This window comes from Podarcis pityusensis, assembly GCF_964106645.2.
Source record: "Podarcis pityusensis genome assembly, chromosome: 3".
Lineage (NCBI taxonomy): Eukaryota > Metazoa > Chordata > Lepidosauria > Squamata > Lacertidae > Podarcis > Podarcis pityusensis.
In genome coordinates this window covers 116,396,257-116,415,994 of record NC_138026.1, presented here as the reverse complement: position 1 = coordinate 116,415,994, position 19,738 = coordinate 116,396,257, and the positions used below count along the sequence as shown (strand labels likewise).

General features: G+C 43.5%; 1 long non-coding RNA gene across 1 annotated transcript; it reads left to right on the top strand.

Moving 5' to 3' along the window:
* Positions 1 to 1,762: 1,762 nt before the first annotated feature.
* Positions 1,763 to 18,253, top strand: LOC308474758. Its single transcript, XR_013984934.1, has 4 exons — positions 1,763 to 2,054; positions 12,891 to 12,989; positions 13,917 to 14,048; positions 18,207 to 18,253. It is a non-coding gene; the product is annotated as an uncharacterized lncRNA (long non-coding RNA).
* Positions 18,254 to 19,738: the final 1,485 nt, after the last annotated feature.

Genomic DNA, 19,738 nt, shown 5'->3' with positions numbered 1-19,738 from the left:
GCCCACCACCTGGCTCCTCGATCTGTGCCCGTCTTGGCTGATTAGGGCGTGCCCAGATATTGCGCGGACCCCCCTGGTTGAAATTATCAATTTGTCCCTTAACACAGGGATATTCCCAGGGGAGCTGAAGGAAGCAATGGTGTGTTCGCTCTTAAAGAAAACTTCACTAGATCCTTTAGATCTATCCAATTACCACCCAGTTTCAAATCTCCCATATCTGGGTAAGGCAATTGAACAGCTTGGTAGGTTTCTGGAGGAAACATGGGCTTTAGATCCATTTCAGTCTGGATTCCGTCCTGGTTTTGGGACCGAGACGGCTCTGGTCGCCCTAACAGATGATCTCCGCAGACAACTGGTCGAGGCGGGTCGGGACTGCTGATTCTCTGAGATTTGTCAGCAGCCTTTGACATGGTCGATCATGATCTTTTGGACCACCGCCTCGCTGATGTGGGGATACAGGGCATAGCCCATAAATGGCTGTGCTCTTTTATCTCTGGTCGGGGACAGAGGGTGGCACTAGGGAGGGAGTTGTCGTCGCACCACCCTTTGGTGTGTGGAATGCCGCGGGGCTCAATCCTCTCCCCGATTCTTTTAAACATCTTTATGTGCCCCCTTGCCCAGATTATCTGAAGCTTTGGGCTGGGTTGTCACCAATATGCTGATGACACTCAGCTCTATCTGCTGATGGATGGCCATACCAACTCAATCCCTGACACACTGACCAGATGTTTGGAAGCTGTGGCTGGATGGTTTCGTGGGAGACGACTGAAACTAAATCCTTCAAAGACAGAGGTCCTCTGGCTGGCTCGGTATGGTATGGGGATGAGGGACCAACTCCCTTCTCTTGCAGGGACCCAATTAGTGCCATTGCGTTCTGTTAAGGGTTTGGGTGTAATCCTTGACGCCTCTCTTTCCATGGAGGCGCAGGTTACAACAACAGCCAAGGCGACATTTTTCCACCTTCGCCCCCTCAAACAGTTGGTCCCTTACCTTTCCTGCCCTGACCTGGCCAAAGTGATCCATGCGATGGTCACCTCCAGGCTTGACTACTGTAATTTGCTCTATGTGGGGCTGCCCTTGAAGCTGTCCCAGAAACTCCAGTGGGTGCAGAATGCTGCAGTGAGGCTCCTCACAGGGTCTCTGCCATGGGAGCATATTCACCCAGTGCTTTTCCAGCTGCATTGGCTCCCGGTGGAGTACAGAGTCAGATTTAAGGTGCTGGTTTTGACTTTTAAAGCCCTTCACTGGCCCCGGCCTGGTGGAATGCTCTGTCTCTTGAGACCAGGGCCCTGCGGGATCTGATCTCTTTCTGCAGGGCCTGTAAGACAGAGTTGTTCCACCTGGCCTTTGGCTCAGAATCAGTTTGATTCCCTCACCCTCTTTCTTTTTCCTTTCTCCTCCTATGAAGAGATTCCTCCCTAATTGTTTTTAATGGTGTATCTTAATCTTTTAAATTGTATTTTAATCAACTTGTTTTTATTATTGGTTGTTAGCCGCCCTGAGCCCGGTCTTGGCTGGGGAGGACAGGGTATAAATAAAATTATTATTATTATTATTATTATTATTATTATTATTATTACTCTGCCACAGTTTCCTCTCAGTTGCATACCAGTCAGAGCCTCCGTACGACCAAGCTGTAATGGCTACTCCTCCGGTATCTTCGGAACCCCATCTAGGCTCTCCTCTGATGGTGAATAACGGCCTAAGCCTTTGAATGAGACTTCAGGCACACTCTCCATTGCGCAGAATACTCAGACAGCAGCAGAAGGAGCCAGAAATGTGTTCTACATTGCTACTTTATTTCTAACTACGCAAGACAGAAAAGAATATGCATCTGCTCTCTGTGAGAGACAGAAAACAACAGGAACAAAGAAACAGGAAACCAGTAACTTCAACATCCGTCTCCCGTCTCCCGTGAGACTTCCAACAATCTGGAATGTCAATAGAGTCTTGTGACTCCAAGAACTGCACAGTGGCATAACAGAAACCTAACAGTTTTGACTGTTTTGATCAGTGACTATGATGATGGAGTGGATCTATAGGTGCTTCTGGGGGTATGAAACCATATTTCCAATCCAGTGAATCTTGACTGCATCGTCAGGTTAATGTACTGTACAGAACAGCAAGGACGAACATGCAAACTGGTGCTGCTTGATAGGGACCTCAGTTATTAGTAAGATCTGAGCCACATTGAAACCATTTTTCCAACTGGGTGAACCGCGAAGGCATTGCCAGATTAATGTACTCTGCCTCAGTTTCCTCTCAGTTGCGTACCATGGTCTCTTGAGGACAGATACAGGAAGGCAATTTATAATTAAATGTATAATGCCTAGGGAGATTTTTTAATACCCGGAGGAGTATAAGACACACCAAAACACATTGCCTCTTCATTTCCATTCAGGTTGGGATACAAGGAGCATCCACCTTGACCTTCTGGGAGATATGAAGACCATATACTTTTTCTATATTGCGTTTGCTCTGCTTACCCTATTCCTCTTTCCCCCCGTTTCCCCATTCTACATTTCCAATTCCCATATACAGTATCTACTTGCACTTGTGCGCTTGTGAACTGGTGGGTTGACAGGACCTGGGGCAGAGCAGCGGGAACTCACCCCACTGCAGGGATTCGAACTGCTGACCTAACAGTCAGCAAGTCCAAGAGGCTCAGTGGTTTAGACCACAGCACCACCCACATCTTTTCCAACTAAACACCAGACTCGCTGAAAAGGCATTGCCATGGAAGAAAGGTGAACAGGTAAATGCTCTTTTCACACTGCGTCTGATTGGACTTACTTGGTGCGAAAAAAGCTTTAAACTCTCAATCTTTCTTCTTGGGCAAAGGCCAATTATCATGCAGGTCAGGGACTGGTAGGGATGCTCTTACATGGTGTCATAGGATAAACTGACTTCCTGTAACATCTCACAACAGCATCCTCACCTTGTCCCTTACAATGGAAATCACGCAGGTTAAATGCACATGTCATACAATTTTGAACCATGGCAGAGGCCTGAGTACACTGGGTACCAGTGGCAGGTTTGTGTGGGGATTGTGGGTTCAAGTTTAAAGTTGGGTTAAAGCTTAAAGTTGGGTATACGTACAGCAAGAAGGGAGGTGGAAGGAGTCTGCCATATTCCTTTCTTGATTTTTTCTTCTCTATTTTTTGCTGATATTGTTATTTATTAGATTTTATCATACCCACGATTCTACTTGAATTCTCTTGTAAGTGGATAGGTAGCTAAAGGTCCTTTGCTGCTCTGTTACTACAGGATTCACTGATGTTTCAGATGAAGAATCTTGCATGTATGGCGATCTGCCAGGGTTCTGTGTGTTGAAGGAATGCCCTCGTGGCTTTAAAGTCATTGGAAATTGTGGAGAAAAGCATTGTTGCTGTTTGTACAGTAAGAATAAAAACCCAGTTTGTAATTTAGATTGTGCCTGATTCTGGACCAACCCAGCACATCCTGTATCCATGAAATGAAAAACTTTGGCCATCTTATTGACTTGTATTGGGAAACCAGGGAGCTGATTAATGCCTATTCTAGAGAGGGGATATTGCCTCCCTGCTTGAAGGAGGCAGTGGTAAGACCACAAGCTCAGAAGCCCTCCCTAGATTCAAAAGATCTAAGTAATTACTGGCTAGTTTCTGCTCTCTCCTTATTACGCAGTGTTCTTGAGTAGATGATCATGGACCAGATCCAGACGTTCTTGGAGGGAAATGATTTTCTAGATCCATTTCAATTGCAGTTGAGACCTGGTTTTGGCACAGAAACTCCCTGTATGCTGATCTCTGTCAGGAGAGAGACAGGGGAAATGTGTCCTTGTTCATTCTCCTCAACCTCTCAGGGTCTTTTGATACCACTGAACATGGTATGCTTCTCAAGGGACTGTCTGAGTTGGGGGTGGGTGGCACTGATTTGTGGTGGTTCTGGTCCAACTTGGATGGATGTTTCCGAAGGGTGATACTTGGGGAGTTTTGGCCAGGGGGTGCTGGGTGTCAATAGCTGAGGTGGCCTCGGAGTACACAAGTGGGTGAGGGAGCCCAGCCAGCCAGCCAGTTTGCCAGCCCTTGGTGTTGGGAACAGGCAGACGAGTGGGAGGCTGGGCAGACAGGCAGGTGCCACGCTGGCCTTTCTTGTCCTTGTCTGGTAGCTGAGTGGCCGGTGCCAAAGGGGAGCCATTCTGCCACACAGGCCTGGTGGCACCAGCTGCTGCCTCCCAAGGTGAATAAGGTGCTGGCCTCACATTCACCTTTGGCCAAGCTCCGTTTGGACACTTAGGCTGGGGGCATCCTCTTGCCAGTCCCCTGTGGGGTGGCGTGAAGAGGCACCTCTCTTTGGAGTGGGCAGGGGACCAAGGCAGTGGATGCCCAGAGTAGACCCAAGGAGAAAACAGAGGAAGCGGACCGATATAGCCTTAAATGCCTTTAAATGACTCAGGACTGCAATACCTCAAATACTGCCTCTCCCCATATGAACCGACCCAAGGGCTGCCAACTTCCTCTGAGGTCCACCTTTGTCTGCCTCCTCCACAAGAGGGTGGTAAGCCAAGAACAGGTCTTTTCTGGGGTGAATTCCCATTTATGGAATGCTCTCCCCAGGCAAAAAAAATAAAAAAATAAAAAATGTATCTTTATAAAAAGGTTTTTGCTTTGTTTTTTATGAAAAATAATTTGGAAATGTTGGGTCTGGGGACATAGTTCTTAAGAAGCATAGAGGCAATTTATAAAGATCAGAATGCCAAACTTATAATAAATAATGGATTGACAGAGAGCTTCCAAATTACAAAGGGCACAAGACAGGGCTGCCCACTGTTGCCCTTCTTGTTTATATCGCCCTTATTAGACGTCACCCCAGAACTGGCCCTATTAAACATCTTCCAAGACAACAATGCCCATTTACACCACAAAGAACTCATAACCCACCTACTTTCAGCAGCCAGAAACACCATAACCAGACTCTGGAGAGACCTGTCAGGAGCAAGCATGGACCAATGGTACCAAATAGTATGGGAAACAGCCCTTCTAGAAAAATTAACCAATAAACTGAAACTGACACGGGGACCAACAGAAGAAGATGCCTTTACCCTGGTATGGCTCCCCTTTATCACATACACAGCCCAACAGGACAATGACAATAATCCAGCAACAGCATACAAATCAATATGGCTAACCTGATCCAAAAAACCCACCCATCCCACTCACACACGAAAACAAAGATCACCACAGCCAATCACAAACAAACAACCACACCCTAGGCCAACCCCAACCTCTCTCACCACCAAAGGAACACAAGTGAACAGCACAAGCAACGCTGACACCAAACCCTACTTACATTAAGCATAACACAAACATCGCCACCCGACCCCACCCCCACCCATCTTCCTTCCCTCCACCCCATCATTTTTTCTTCTTCTCCCCCTAATGTCTCAACAACTGAAACGGATTTGTAAAAATGTAACATGGAAAAAATGTGAAAGACATTACACTTACTTCTGTAAAACAAGAAAATCTTGAATAAAAAAACTAAAGTGACAAAAAAAGCAATGTAATATGTGTATGTACAGTATGTAAATAAATAAAAAAAACTATTAAAGATCATCATGTGGGGGGAAATAAAAAATATATAAAAAGGTCTTTGGCTGATAAAACCATACATGACCTTTGAAATAGGTTTGAGGGAATGGGTTCTGGGGTTTTTTTTGTTTTGTTTTGTATTCTCATTTTGTATTTTAATGTTGTAAACCACTCTGTGATCTTCAGATGAAGAATGGTATACACAAGTAGCAAATAAATAATTTTAATTTAATTTAATTGGCTATTCAAACCTAAGCAGAGTTTCATACTAACAGCAAGAAATAAAACCCACTCCTCCCTTGTAGAGTACAGATTTGCCTCTAAGTGAGATACCACTTCTGTCCAGCTCTAAGTTTCAGTCAAATATTTCTCTTTGCATAGTGTCATTTCAAAAGATTAAGCATGGAAATTCAGAACATGAAAGAAAGCGAAATGGATAGAACCATAAATCTTTGCTCAAAGATGAGGTTACCGACGTTAGCGCCTGCTGGACCTCTACTGATACCCAGGAAGTCTTTGAAGACCACACTCTCTGCCCCTTCAACAAGAGAAGACTTTCCACCTGGAGGTTTAAGTGAAGTGGATTGAGCTCTGAAAATTACAAATGCTCTTCTGCCAGATAACTTTTGCTAAATTAATGTAGAATTAGAAATATTGGTTTAGGGTATTATATATAGATGGCATTTCACTTGCTTTCTCTCTGTGTGTATATGCAGGTGTAGTTCCTGTAAGAAACAGAAGGCAATGTGAGAGGATCCTTGGGGTTTGTTACAAATCCCGATGCGGTGCTCTATTGAAACCTAAAGGAAAATGTGCAGAGAATGTTGTATGCTGTAGATCTGCGTAAGTATGAAGCTCCCAGATATTGTGGTGCGTTGGACCTGATGACACTTTGGGTCCCTTCCAGCTCTACGATTCTATGATTCTATGAAAAATACTTGGTAATTAAGGTATAGATTCACTTGCAAGTGAATTGAAGATGGTGTGTTAGAAATATTCTTGCTGGCGGCTTCCACACACATTACCCTTGCCCCAGATATTGTCAAGGCAAACAGTTCCTGAAGGTGGTTGTACTTGTGCTTCTTGTTGTGAATAATAATATCAATAGCAATAATACTTTACAGTGGTACCTCGGGTTACATACGCTTCAGGTTAAGCGTGTTCTCCTTCATGGAGAGCACGTGTTGCGGTGGGGTCTGCTGAGCCACCCCTCTGTTACCAGGCAGGGTCTCTAAAGATGGCCTGGGGCAGTGATTGGTTCACTGGGTTGCTGGGGTAAAAGTTATGTTGCAATTTTGGTGGGAGGGGTAAAATGTTTAAATACTCTGCACGCAGCCTGGAGCTTTCTCTTTGCTGCGTGCAACGGATCACCCGCCCACCCGCCCTTGAGTAAGGGGTTGTTGCATTGACCTTGCTATGCCTGTCATGGGGTCGCCTGCCGTTGGGGCAGGGGCCTGGTAGGAATTTTGTCCATCTGGCTGATTGGCTGGGCCATTTGGTTTTTGCCTACTGCGTAGCAAATCGTCACAACTTGTAAGGTTGTGGTTAGGCATTGGTTATAAATTGGTGGAGGAGGGGTTAGGATAGGCTGGGCCTGCCCCTCCATGGTTGCTGCGGAAAGGGAATTCCGTTAAAGGAATCCTGGGGCTTGCCATCTTTTCGTCCAATCCCTGGAATGGGACTAGGGCCGGCAAGCCTTCGGGGAGCATGCGGATGAGAATTGAGGGTCTGTGACCCAGCTCCATTTCTCTCCGACTTGCTTTCCCCCGCACTGTCTTTCGGTGGTGCCCGGAAGTCAGTTCTGTCCCCAGGCGGGGGGACAGATAGTCTTAACCAATGCCTAAACAATCACTCACGGTTTTGTATTTAAATAAAGTTGTGGCCAAAATTATGCCAAAAACCTTAAACAAAAATTAAGTGTGCGTTGTGAGTTATTTGGGGGGTGGCTTGGGGACCTCGACACGCAACATACGCTTCAGATATAATGCTTCAGGTTAAGAACTTTGCTTCAGGATGAGAACAGAAATTGTGCTCTAGCAGCGCGGCGGCAGCAGGAGGCCCCATTAGCTAAAGTGGTGCTTCAGGTTAAGAACAGTTTCAGGTTAAGTACGGAGCTCCAAAACGAATTAAGTACTTAACCTGAGGTACCACTGTATTTTAAAAATATAACACCACAAATCAGCAACAAATGGAGTAGTGTGCTTGTTCAAGGGCCAGAGGTCAAATTTGACTTTGTCTTTTCCCCCCTTTTTATTCCTTTTCTCTCACAGACCAGTAGACTGAAGGAGGTACCTACATTTGCTCTTACACTCCTGCTCATTGGAATGCAGAATAAAATTGGACCTGTCTGCAGCAAAAGTATCTGTGTGTGCTTCATCCCTTTCTGCTCATTTTACTTATTTCTCTTATAAGCCCTGTTCCATGCCCAATAAGCATGGGGCGCCTTTGCCTGGCGGCGCTGTGGCCCATAAATTGCAGCAAAATCTCCTCTGTGTAATGGGCTCATCGGAAAAAGCTGTCCCATGAGCAATGCCAGATTTACATATAAGCTGAACAAGCCATAGCTTAGGGCCCCACTTTCTTGGGGGCCCCCAAAAGAATTAAAGGGGAAAAAACTGGATTTACATTTCCAAAATATAAGATAAAAATAAAATAAAATAAAAAGTACATACAGGAACAGTGTTTTGTGTTGTGTAGGCTCCATATTAGGTCCATAAATTACCATATAGCACATATTCAACACAAAAACAGCGACAATTTGTTGTTGACAAAGGACAGCTGGACATATAAAGGGCCCCATTACCTTCAGTAGCTTAGGGCCTCATGAAACCTAAATCAGGCCCTGTGCATGAGCCTTTGCTGTAGAGGGGAAGGGAGAGCCTTTGTAAGGCTGCTTACCCTGGAGCTCACAGCCATTTAGCTTTGAGAACTTCTCTCTTGCCCACCCTTGGGTTAGTGCCTTTACTGAGCAATTTTGGGTTGTTCGTTGACAGGGCCAGAAATGATTTTCTCTCTCAAAAACTGAGACACTTGGTTGTTGTTGCTGTTGTTTTGCCTTTCCCTCAGGGAAATTATGGTTTTCCTTTGTTAGGCAAAAGAACATTGTTTGTGTGAGGGCGGAAATGGCGTTGAGTAGGATCAACATAGTATAGGAGGGAACCCATTAGGGGTCTGAGGGGGTGGATTGACCACAGCAAACCCAAGCATGGGTTCGGTATCTGCTTGCTTGGAGTCTGCACCCTGGTCTTCCAGTGAGACCTCGCTTACCTGGCTTGCACCACAGCAAACTTCAACACTGACCGACTCCCATTATTCTGGTTTGGAGGGGTTCAAACCCAGCGGAACCATTCTGTCAACATGGAGCTTGTGGGATGATGTACTGGTCCTTTGTTTTTTAAAAAATTCATTTGTATTAAATTTTCCACTTTTACAATCCAATCAAATCACATTAAATATTCCAAATTATACATATACATATCAAATAATCCAAATGTTCTGCCAAATTATCAAATTTTTAATAGGACTTCCCATGCTTCAAGTGCGAGGGTTCTGATCATCTCATATCTTCTTTTCATAGTCATTTCCGATGGTTCCTCTAATTCCTCTAGAGCCAGTGTGGTGTAGTGGTTAAGAGCGGTAGACTTGTAATCTGGGGAACTGGGTTCGTGTCTCCACTCCTCCACATGCAGCTGCTGGGTGACCTTGGGACAGTCACACTTCTTTGAAGTCTCTCAGCCTCACTCACCTCACAGAGTGTTTGTTGTGGGGGAGGAAGGGAAAGGAGAATGTTAGCCGCTTTGAGACTCCTTCGGGTAGTGATAAAGCGGGATATCAAATCCAAACTCTTCTTCTTCTTCTTAATTCTTCCTGGTGTTAACCTTCCTTCTTCCTCAACCTCTTAGTTGTTCCCACAAGCAGGTTGAAATAAGCAATGATGTATTTCTGTGTGGATTTTATGTCTATGATTCCCATCTATAAGTTTGCAGCATCTCCTCACACGCTGGTGTTTCTGCCAAATCAATCCAAAGGTCTTTTCGCTGCTGGCAGCCGCCATCTTCACTCAGTTCCAATGAAATCAAGTCTCAGCGTCTGCTCATTAATTTTCCCAGACTGGTTGTATCAAACATTAGCCTTTCCAGAGGAGGTTTACCAAATCAAACTGGAAATACAAATATTAAAGGCTCACCTCCCCCTATGGCTGTTTGTAATTCTGCAGCTTGGTCTTGACTTCCATCATGGCGGATTTCCAAATTAAAAGTGTGACACAGCTTCCACACAAATTCTAGGAAACTATCCAAAGTTTTTTAACATCTCTCCAGTGGCTAATGAGATCCTGCTTCTGTCTAATCTCAGCAAACTGGAGAATCTTTTATCCTCTTCCAATCAAATCAAAGATCAAAAGCCTTAATTAGATAGTATTATTATTTCCAGACAGTTTATAGTTTTACAGCCATATTTATATCAACAAATACAAAACACTCCAGTCTCGCTTGTTATAGATAATGTAAATGGTTCTTCTGGGGGGACTGTCTCGGGGGCTTTCCAGCCAGTGCCCCCAGACCCTCCTTCCTTACGAAATTGGAGCTGGTTTGTTGGGCATCCGTGGATGAGACTGTGTCTTCCCATACCCCAGGAAGATTTTGGGAGGCTGATTACTCCCATCTCAGCCTCTAATTACCCTGTGGGAGCCGGAGCGATGGAATTTTCAGCCATCTTCCATGGCGCCACAAGCGGAAGTCCTGATGTACTGATCCTTTGACCCAATGTCATGCCAACCCTTGCCCTGCCTGCTGCTGTCAAGAAATATTTGGCCTGATTTTAATCCCATCACCATTGAACAGTCTGGTGATTTGGCTTCTCTCATAAGTCACATCATGCTCTTGCCTGGGCAACTAACTACCTCTATGAGGAACATTATGTTTCTTTATTGCACTGAGATCAAAGAGGTATAAGAAAAGATTGGATGGAGGGAGGGGCTCTCTTGCTACTAAAAAGATGCTGTGAAGCATATCAGCTGCATCCACTCACTCCATACGCAATCAAAATATATGCAATGCTTGCAAACAGAACATGACGACAGAGACGCTTTCTTGGAAGTAAGGTGCAAATCTTTCCTGAACAAGAGAGTTATTCCCCTCCACCCCCCCCAAAAAAAGTTATCACTGGTGAAAGGATGGTGGGACCACCCAGGAGTCAAAGCTCAAGAGTCCAAGATCAGGACATGAGCTTCAGCACTGCATGGCAGCTACAACATTGACCCAAGAAATGCCCATGCCCACTCCCCAAACTAGTAAGCTCAAGATATGGTCTGCTCACTCATGGGATGCCTGTGCCTTGCAGGAATGTTGGCCTCGCCAGCACACGCTCCCTTTGCATGGTAGGATCTGTTCCTTTCTATGGATGTTGGAAGTTTCATTGGGTTACTTTAGACAAGGTAAATCGACTAATGAAATTAATTGACCTTGACCTTCAACACAAAAGGTTGATGAGACAACCAACTGTGCCCCAAGGCCCTTCCAATTCCTACACATAGTCTCATAGGCCCTTGCTATATGTTACACACTGTGTCTGGTAGTCTTCATTTGTACCTACATGAATCAGAAGGAGATTGTTTCTATGTTATCTCTGGGGCAGAATTAGAGAAATGTTCCCAGAGTTCTGGCAATGCTGATTTGAGACTGCACTTTATGTTGAAGAATATGAAATCGAGAAGAGAGATTTCTAAATATAGAATGGGGGGAAATGATTGATTATTTGAAGATGCACTGTAAACAAATCACAACATTAGCAGGCCTGATATAAACACGTGCAGTAAGTGACAATTAAGGGAAAAGATCAGGACAAATAAGTAAATAGATTTAAATTGGTTATGCAGTAATGAAAAGATATAAAATATAAAATAAATAACCGCAGAAAGGAGGGGAGAGAGAGGGAGTGCACTGTATATTTTGTACTATGTGTTATCGCTGATGCTGTCCATTTGAGAGCAGCTGGGCCACAGGGGGTGCCAGAAAGAGGTTTATAAAGCACTGTTTGACTGCCTTGGGACTCCACTCTGGATTTGTGTAGATGTTTTGCAAGACAGAAGATATGGATTATTCCTTGGGGATTACTCCTGAAGCATAGCCACAAAGCAGTGAAGGTAGAGGATCAAAGTTTTTCTTCTCCTAGATGGGCTCCCATTCCAGGTTAATGAGCCCCACCTGCCTCACATTTCCTCCAAATAATAATAATAATAATAATAATAATAATAATAATAATTTACAACTTCCCTAAACAGGGCTGCCGTTAGATGTCTTCTAAAAGCCAGATGGTTGTATATTTCCTTGACATCTAATGGGAGGGCATTCCACAGGGCAGGCACCACTACCAAGAAGGCTCTCTGCCTGGTTCCCTGTAACCTCACTTCTTGCAGTGAGAGAACCGCCAGAAGGCCCTCGGAGCTGGACCTCAGTGTCCAGTCTGAACAATGGTGGTTAGGGCTTTAAAGGTCAGCACCAACACTTTGAATCGTGCTTGGAAACATACTGTGGGCCAATGTAGGTCTTTTAGGATTGGTGTTATATGGTTTCGGCGACCACTCCCAGTCACCAGTCTAGTTGGCGCATGTGCAGAAACTGCCTGCTTGACTATTGGGCCCAATATTAGTCTTGTCCGCTCAATTCTTTGAAGCTTGCCTACATTCGCAGGGGACAGACAAGTCCCTAATTTACTCTGGGTTTGAGACCCAGAGCTACCCTCACCTGGTTTAGCCAGCCATTAGACGGCTTTTAGGAACCACAGGTAGAGTTGAGTGCAGATAGGGGATCAAATGTTGAAACAAGCCTGTCCTCTTCAACGTTTTATTTTCTCTCTCTCTGTAAGAATTTCTGTGGACACCCATGCTTCTACCTTTGAGGTTACAATTAAATTATTTTTAAAAGGAGATGGAAGAGACTTTGCTCAGTGGCTATGATGGTTGAGTGGATCTATAGGTGCTAATGGGGGTATGAAACCATATTTCCAATCCAGTGAATCTTGACTGCATCGTCAGGTTAATGTACTGTACAGAACTTCTTCTGCTGTACAGAACAGCAAGGACGAACATGCAAACTGGTGCTGCTTGATAGGGACCTCAGTTATTAGTAAGATCTGAGCCACATTGAAACCATTTTTCCAACCGGGTGAACCGCAAAGGCATTGGCAGATTAATGTACTCTAGAGCAGTGATACTTAAAGGCAATTTATAATTAAATGTATAATGCCTAGGGAGATTTTTTTAATACCCAGAGGAGTATAAGACACACCAAAACACATTGCTTCTTCATTTCCTTTCAGGTTGGGATACAAGGAGCATCCACCTTGACCTTCTGGGAGCTATGAAGACCATATACTTTTTCTATATTGTGTTTGCTCTGCTACTCATTCCCAATCCAGGTAAGCAATTATATGAGTCCTAAATGGGACTGGAGTGAGTAATGCCACTGTGTAGGGCCAATGCTTACCCTATTCCTCTTTTCCACCCATTTCCCCATTCTACATTTCCAATTGCCATATACAGTATCTACTTGCACTTGTGCGCTTGTGAATTGGTGGGTTGACAGGACCTGGGGCAGAGCAGCGGGAACTCACCCCACTGCGGGGATTCGAACTGTTGACCTTACAGTCAGCAAGTCCAAGAGGCTCAGTGGTTTAGACCACAGCACCACCCACATCTTTTTCAACTAAACACCAGGCACACTGAAAAGGCGTTGCCGTGGAAGAAAGGTGAACAGCTAAATGCTTACTTGGTGCGAAAAAAGCATTAAACTCTCAATCTTTCTTCTTGGGCAAAGGCCAATTATCATGCAGGTCAGGGACTGGTAGGGATGCTCTTACATGGTGTCACAGGATAAACTGACTTCCTGTGACATCTCACAACAGCATGCTCACCTTGTTCCTTACAATGGAAATCACACAGGTTAAATGCACATGCCATGCAATTTTGAACCATGGCAGAGGCCTTAGTACACTGGGTACCAGTGGCAGGTTTGTGTGGGGATTGTGGGTTAAAGTTTAAAGTTGGGTTAAAGCTTAAAGTTGGGTATACGTACAGCAAGACGGGAGGTGGAAGGAGTCTGCCATATTCATTTTTTGATGTGTTCTTCTGTGTTGCACCAATCTCTGCTATTTCTTCTTGTTAAAATAGGTGCTTGCTTGCTTGCTTGTTTTTTTAAAAAACATCCACCTGAGTTTCTCTGCATTCTCTTAAATATTTTTTGCTGATATTGTTATTTATTAGATTTTATCATACCCACCATTCTACTTGAATTCTCTTGTAAGTGGATAGGTAGCTAAAGGTCATTTGCTGCTCTGTTACTACAGGATTCACTGATGTTTCAGATGAAGAATCATGCATGTATGGCGATCGGCCAGCGCACTGTGTGTTGAAGGAATGCCCTCATGGCTATGAAGACATTGGAAGTTGTGGAGAAAAGCATCGTTGCTGTTATTACCGTAAGAATAAAGACCCTATAACCGGATCTGATTTCTGGTCCAGTTTGTAATTTAGATTGTGCCAGATTCTGGACCAACCCAGCACATCCTGTATCCATGAAATGAAAAACTTTGGCAATCCTATTGACTTGTATTGGGAATCCAGGGAGCTGATTAATGCCTATTTGTTTCCTGCTTGGCAGGGGGTTGGACTCGATGGCCCTTGTGGCCTATTCCAACTCTATAATTCTATGATTCTATTCTAGAGAGGGGATATTGCCTCCCTGCTTGAAGGAGGCAGTGGGAAGACCACAAGTTCAGAAGCCCTCCCTAGATTCAAAAGATCTAAGTAATTACTGGCTAGTTTCTGCTATCTCCTTATTACGCAGTGTTCTTGAGTAGATGATCATGGACCATATCCAGACGTTCTTGGAGGGAAATAATTTTCTAGATCCATTTCAATTGCAGTTGAGACCAGGTTTTGGCACAGGAAATCCCCGTATGATGATCTCTGTCAGGAGAGAGACAGGGGAAATGTGTCCTTGTTAATTCTCCTCAACCTTTCAGGGTCTTTTGATACCACCTAGCATGGTATGCTTCTGAAAGGACTGTCTGAGTTGGGGGTGGGTGGCACTGCTTTGTGGTTGTTCTGGTCCAACTTGGATGGATGTTTCCAAAGGGTGATACTTGGCAGTATTGGCCAGGGGTTCTGGGTGTCAAGAGCTGAGGTGGCGTCAGAGTACACAAGTGGGTGAGGGAGCCCAGCCAGCCAGTCTGCCAGCCCTTGGTATTGGGAATTGGCAGACAGGCAGTTGCCACGCTGGCCTTTCTTGTCCTTGCCTGGTAGCTGAGTGGCCGGTGCCAAAGGGGAACCTTTCTGCTACACAGGCCTGGTGGCACCCGCTGCCGCCTCCCAAGGTGAGTAAGGTGCTGGCCTCAGGTTCACCTTTGGCCAGTCTCCGTTGGGACACTTGGGCTGGGGGCATCCTCTTCCCAGGCCCCTGTGGGATGGCGTGATGAGGCTCCTCTCTTTGTGGTGGGCGGAAGACCAAGAGAGGTGGCAGTGGGTGCCCGGAGTAGACCCAAAGAGAAAAGAGAGGAAGCTGACCTATATAGCCTTAAATGACTTTAAATGACTCAGGACTGCAATACCTCAAATACTGCCTCTCCCCATATCAACCGACCCAAAGGCTGCCAACTTCCTCTGATGTTCTCCTTTATCTGCCTCCTTCACAAGAGGGTGGTAAGCCAAGAACAGGTCCTTTCTGGGGTGAATTCCCATTCATGGAATGCTCTCCCAAGGCAAAAAAAAAAAAAAAAAGTGTCTTTATAAAAAGGTATTTGCTTGGTTTTTTATGAAAAATAATTTGGAAATGATGGGTCTGGGATGCCTGGCTCTCCCCCCAAAATACAAACCTATTTAAGGATAACTACAAAACACCATGGAAAGAAGTAACAACAAATCTGGAAATATGGGATAGATTGAAGCTATCTTTTTGTGGAAGAATAACAGCCATTAAGATGAGTGTGTTACCTAAGATGCTCTTAGGTATCTATTTCAAACCATCCACATAGTCACAGGACAAGGTTAATTCAATTAGTGGCAAAAAATGATCTCAAAGTTTGTATGGCAGGGGAAGAAGCCTAGAATAAAATTTAAAATTCTAATGGACAGAAAGGAAAGAGGAGGTTTTTCACAACCAGATCTTAAAATATATTATGAGGCTGCATGTATAACATGGCTAAAAGAGTGGTTCAGTTTGGAAAACACAGATGTATTGAATGTGGAGGGGTTTGGAAACAGATATGGGAGGCATGCATACCTTTGGTATGACAAGGTTGGAGTGCATTTAAATCATATTATAAAAAGCCCATTATATGAAGCCTGGATAAGATCTAAAGAGTGGTTTGAAAGAAAGACACCATGGTGGCTGTCACCCCAGGAGGCCTTCTCAGTGAAAAGATTAAATATAAAAGGAGAATGGTTAACTTATAGAGACATGTTGTTGGAAGAGAATAATGTAATTAAGATCAAGCCTTATGAGGAATTAAAAGATAAATTATCAAGCTGGATGGAATACCACCAAATGAATGACATTTTCTCAAAAGATAAAAAAGCAAGAGATTTGAACAAACAAAATCAATATTAGAAACTGCAGTACTACAGAACAACAACAAAAATACTGTCTAAGGTTTACGAGTTTTTACTAAAATGGCACACAAAAGATGAAGAAATCAAAAGTGTCATGATTAAATGGGCAATGGATGTTGGCCATAACACTGAGTATGAAAAGTGGATAAAATTATGGAACACTGGGCTAAAATCCACAGCATGTACATTGTTAAAAGAAAATCTGTTAAAAGTGATGTACAGGTGGTACTTCACGCCAATTAACTGAACAAAGATGTATAAAACAGGAAATAGGAATTGTGGGATGAAAGAAGGCAGTTTCTTTCACATGTGGTGGACATGTGACAAAGTGAAAACTTATTGGGAAAACATATACAACGAACTAAAGAAGACCTTCAGGTATACGCATTTGAAAAAACCAGTCATTTTTGTTGGGAATGGTAGGATAGTATATTAATAAGAATGACCAAAAATTGTTCCTGTACACAACAACAGCGGCGAGGTTATTGCTAGCCCAGGTATGGAAACAGCAACAAATGCCAACAGTAGAAGAGTGGCAGTACAAGGTTATGGAGTATGCAGAAATAGCCAAACTAATAGGGAAAATTTGACATCAGGGCAATAAAACATTTCAAAAAAAAATGGGAAAAAATTGTGTCATACATAGGGAGGATGAGGTGAAATAGGGAAACCAGTAGAATTGAAATAAACCTCATAATGGGAAACTATAGAAGAAGAAGAAGAAGAAGAAGAAGAAGAGTTTGGATTTGATATCCCACTTTATCACTACCCTAAGGAGTCTCCAAGCGGCTAACATTCTCCTTTCCCTTCCTACCCTACAACAAACACTCTGTGAGGTGAGTGAGACTGAGAGACTTCAAAGAAATGTGTCTAGCCCAAGGTCACCCAGCAGCTGCATGTGGAGGAGCAGAGACGCGAACCCGGTTCGCCAGATTACGAGTCTACCACCCTTAACCACTACCCCGCACTGGCTCTTATTGGACAATAATAACAATAAGAAGTAAAAATGTATAATATGGCCAATGTAACAAAAAGTATAGGTAAATGAATATAGACAGACAACAAGAATTGTATATATAGAAAGATTTGTTTGTTTACAGACATCTTACAGACAAAAATGGAAGAACAACAACTATATACAAAATGAATAAAGACAATGCGAAAAGATAGAGATGACATAAAGGAGCCAGAAGAAGGAAGGAGGGAAGTCAGGAGCAAGTATAAATGTAAAAAGCAATGTAATATGTGTATGTACAGTATGTAAATAAATAAAAAAAACTAATAAAGATCATCATGGAAAAAAATAAAATAAGAATATAAAAAGGTCTTTGGCTGATAAAACCATACGTGACCTTTCAAACAGGTTTGTGGGAATGGATTCTGTTGTTTTATTTTTTGTTTCGTATTTTCATTTTGTATTTTAATGTTGTAAACCACTCTGTGATCTTCAGATGAAGAATGGTAGTAAATAAGTAGTAAACAAGTAGTAAATAAAGTTTTACACAAGTAGTAAATAAATGGCTTCAATTTAATTTAATTGGCTATTCAAACCTAAGCAGAGTTTCATACTAACAGCAAGAAATAAAACCCACTCCTCCCTTGTAGAGTACGTATTTGCCTCTGAGTAAGATACCACTTCTGTCCAGCTCTAAGTTTTCACAAAGGTCAATCAAATATTTATCTTTGCATAGTGTCATTTCGAATGATTAAGAATGGAAAATGAAAAACATGAAAGAAAGCGAAATGGATAGAACCATAAATCTTTGCTCAAAGATGAGGTTACCAAGGTTAGCGCCAGCTGGACCTCTACTGACACCCAGGAAGTCTTTGAAAACCACACTCTCTGCCCCTTCATCAAGAGAAGACTTTCCACCTGGAGGTTTAAGTGAAGTGGATTGAGCTCTGAAAACTACAAATGCTCTTCTGCCAGATAACTTTTGCTAAATTAACGTAGAATTAGAAATATTGGTTTAGGGTATTATATTTAGATGGCATTTCACTTGCTTTCTCTCTGTGTGCACATGCAGATCAAGATCCTGTAAGAAACAGAAGGCAATGTAAGGCGATCCATGGGCTTTGTTACAAACCCCGATGCCCACTTGCGTATTTTACTAAAGGAAAATGTGCAGAGAATGTTCAATGCTGCATAGTTATGTAAGTATAAAGCTCCCAGATATTGTGGTGGGTTGGACCTGATGACACTTTGGGTCCCTTCCAGCTGTACGATTCTATGATTCTATGAAAAATACTTGGTAATTAAAGTATTGATTCACTTGCAAGTGAATTGAAGATGGTGCATTTGAAATATTCTTACTGGCGGCTTCCACACACATTACACTTGCCCCAGATATTGTCAAGGCAAACAGTTCCTGCAGGTGGTTGTTCTTGTGCTTGTTGTTGCGAATAATAATATCAATAGCAAGAATACTTTATTTTAAAAATAGAACACCACAAATCAGCAACAAATGGAGTAGTGAGCTTGTTCAAGCGCAAGAGGTCAAATTTGACTTTGTCTTATTTGTTTTCTTTTTATTCCTTTTCTCTCACAGAGGATTTGGCTGAAGGGGGTATCTACATTTGCTCTTACACTCCTGCTCATTGGAATGCAGAATAAAATTGTACCTGTCTGCAGCGAAAGTATCTGTGTGTGCTTCTTCCCTTTCTGCTCATTTTACTTATTTCTCTTAAAAGCCCCGTTCCATGCCCAATAAGCATGGGGCAACCTTGCCTGGTGGCACTGTGGCCCATAAATTGCAGCAAAATCTCCTCTGTGTACTGGGCTTATGGGAAAAAGCTGTCCCATGAGCAATGCCAGATTTACATATAAGCTAAACAACCCATAGCTTAGGGCCCCACTTTCTTGGGGGCCCCCCAAAAAATTAAAGGGGCGGGGACTGGATGTACATTTCCAATACAGTGGTACCTCGGGTTAAGAACTTAATTCATTCTGGGGGTCTGTTCTTAACCTGAAACTGTTCTTAACCTGAAGACCACTTTAGCTAATGGGGCCTCCGGCTGCTGCTGTGCCACCAGAGCACGATTTCTGTTGTCATCCTGAAGCAAAGTTCTTAACCTGAGGTACTATTTCTGTGTTAGCGGATTCCGTAACCTGAAGCATATGTAACCTGAAGCGTGTGTGACGCAAGGTACCACTGTACACACACACACACACACACACACAGACACACACACACACACACATACACATACATACATACATACAAACATACAAAGAGAGGGCTGCCTTCAGGCGTCTTCTAAAGGTTGCATAGTTACTCATCTCCTTGGCTTAGGGTCCTCATTACTCCCTACCCTCTAACATTTCTCCAAGGAAAATCGGGATGTCCTAAGGAGAAGTGGGGCATTCTGGGATCAAATCAGAAACTGGGGTTGCTTCTGTGAATCTGGGATGTCCCTGGAAAATAGGAACACTTGGAGGGTCTGTTATTTCCAACCACAGTGTTCATATTGTTTCAGTGCAATGAATAGTATACAGTGTTGGAAAACTTGCCCCCTTGGGAGAGTCTGGCCCCTCTCCCAGGCTCCCGGGGGTTTGTTT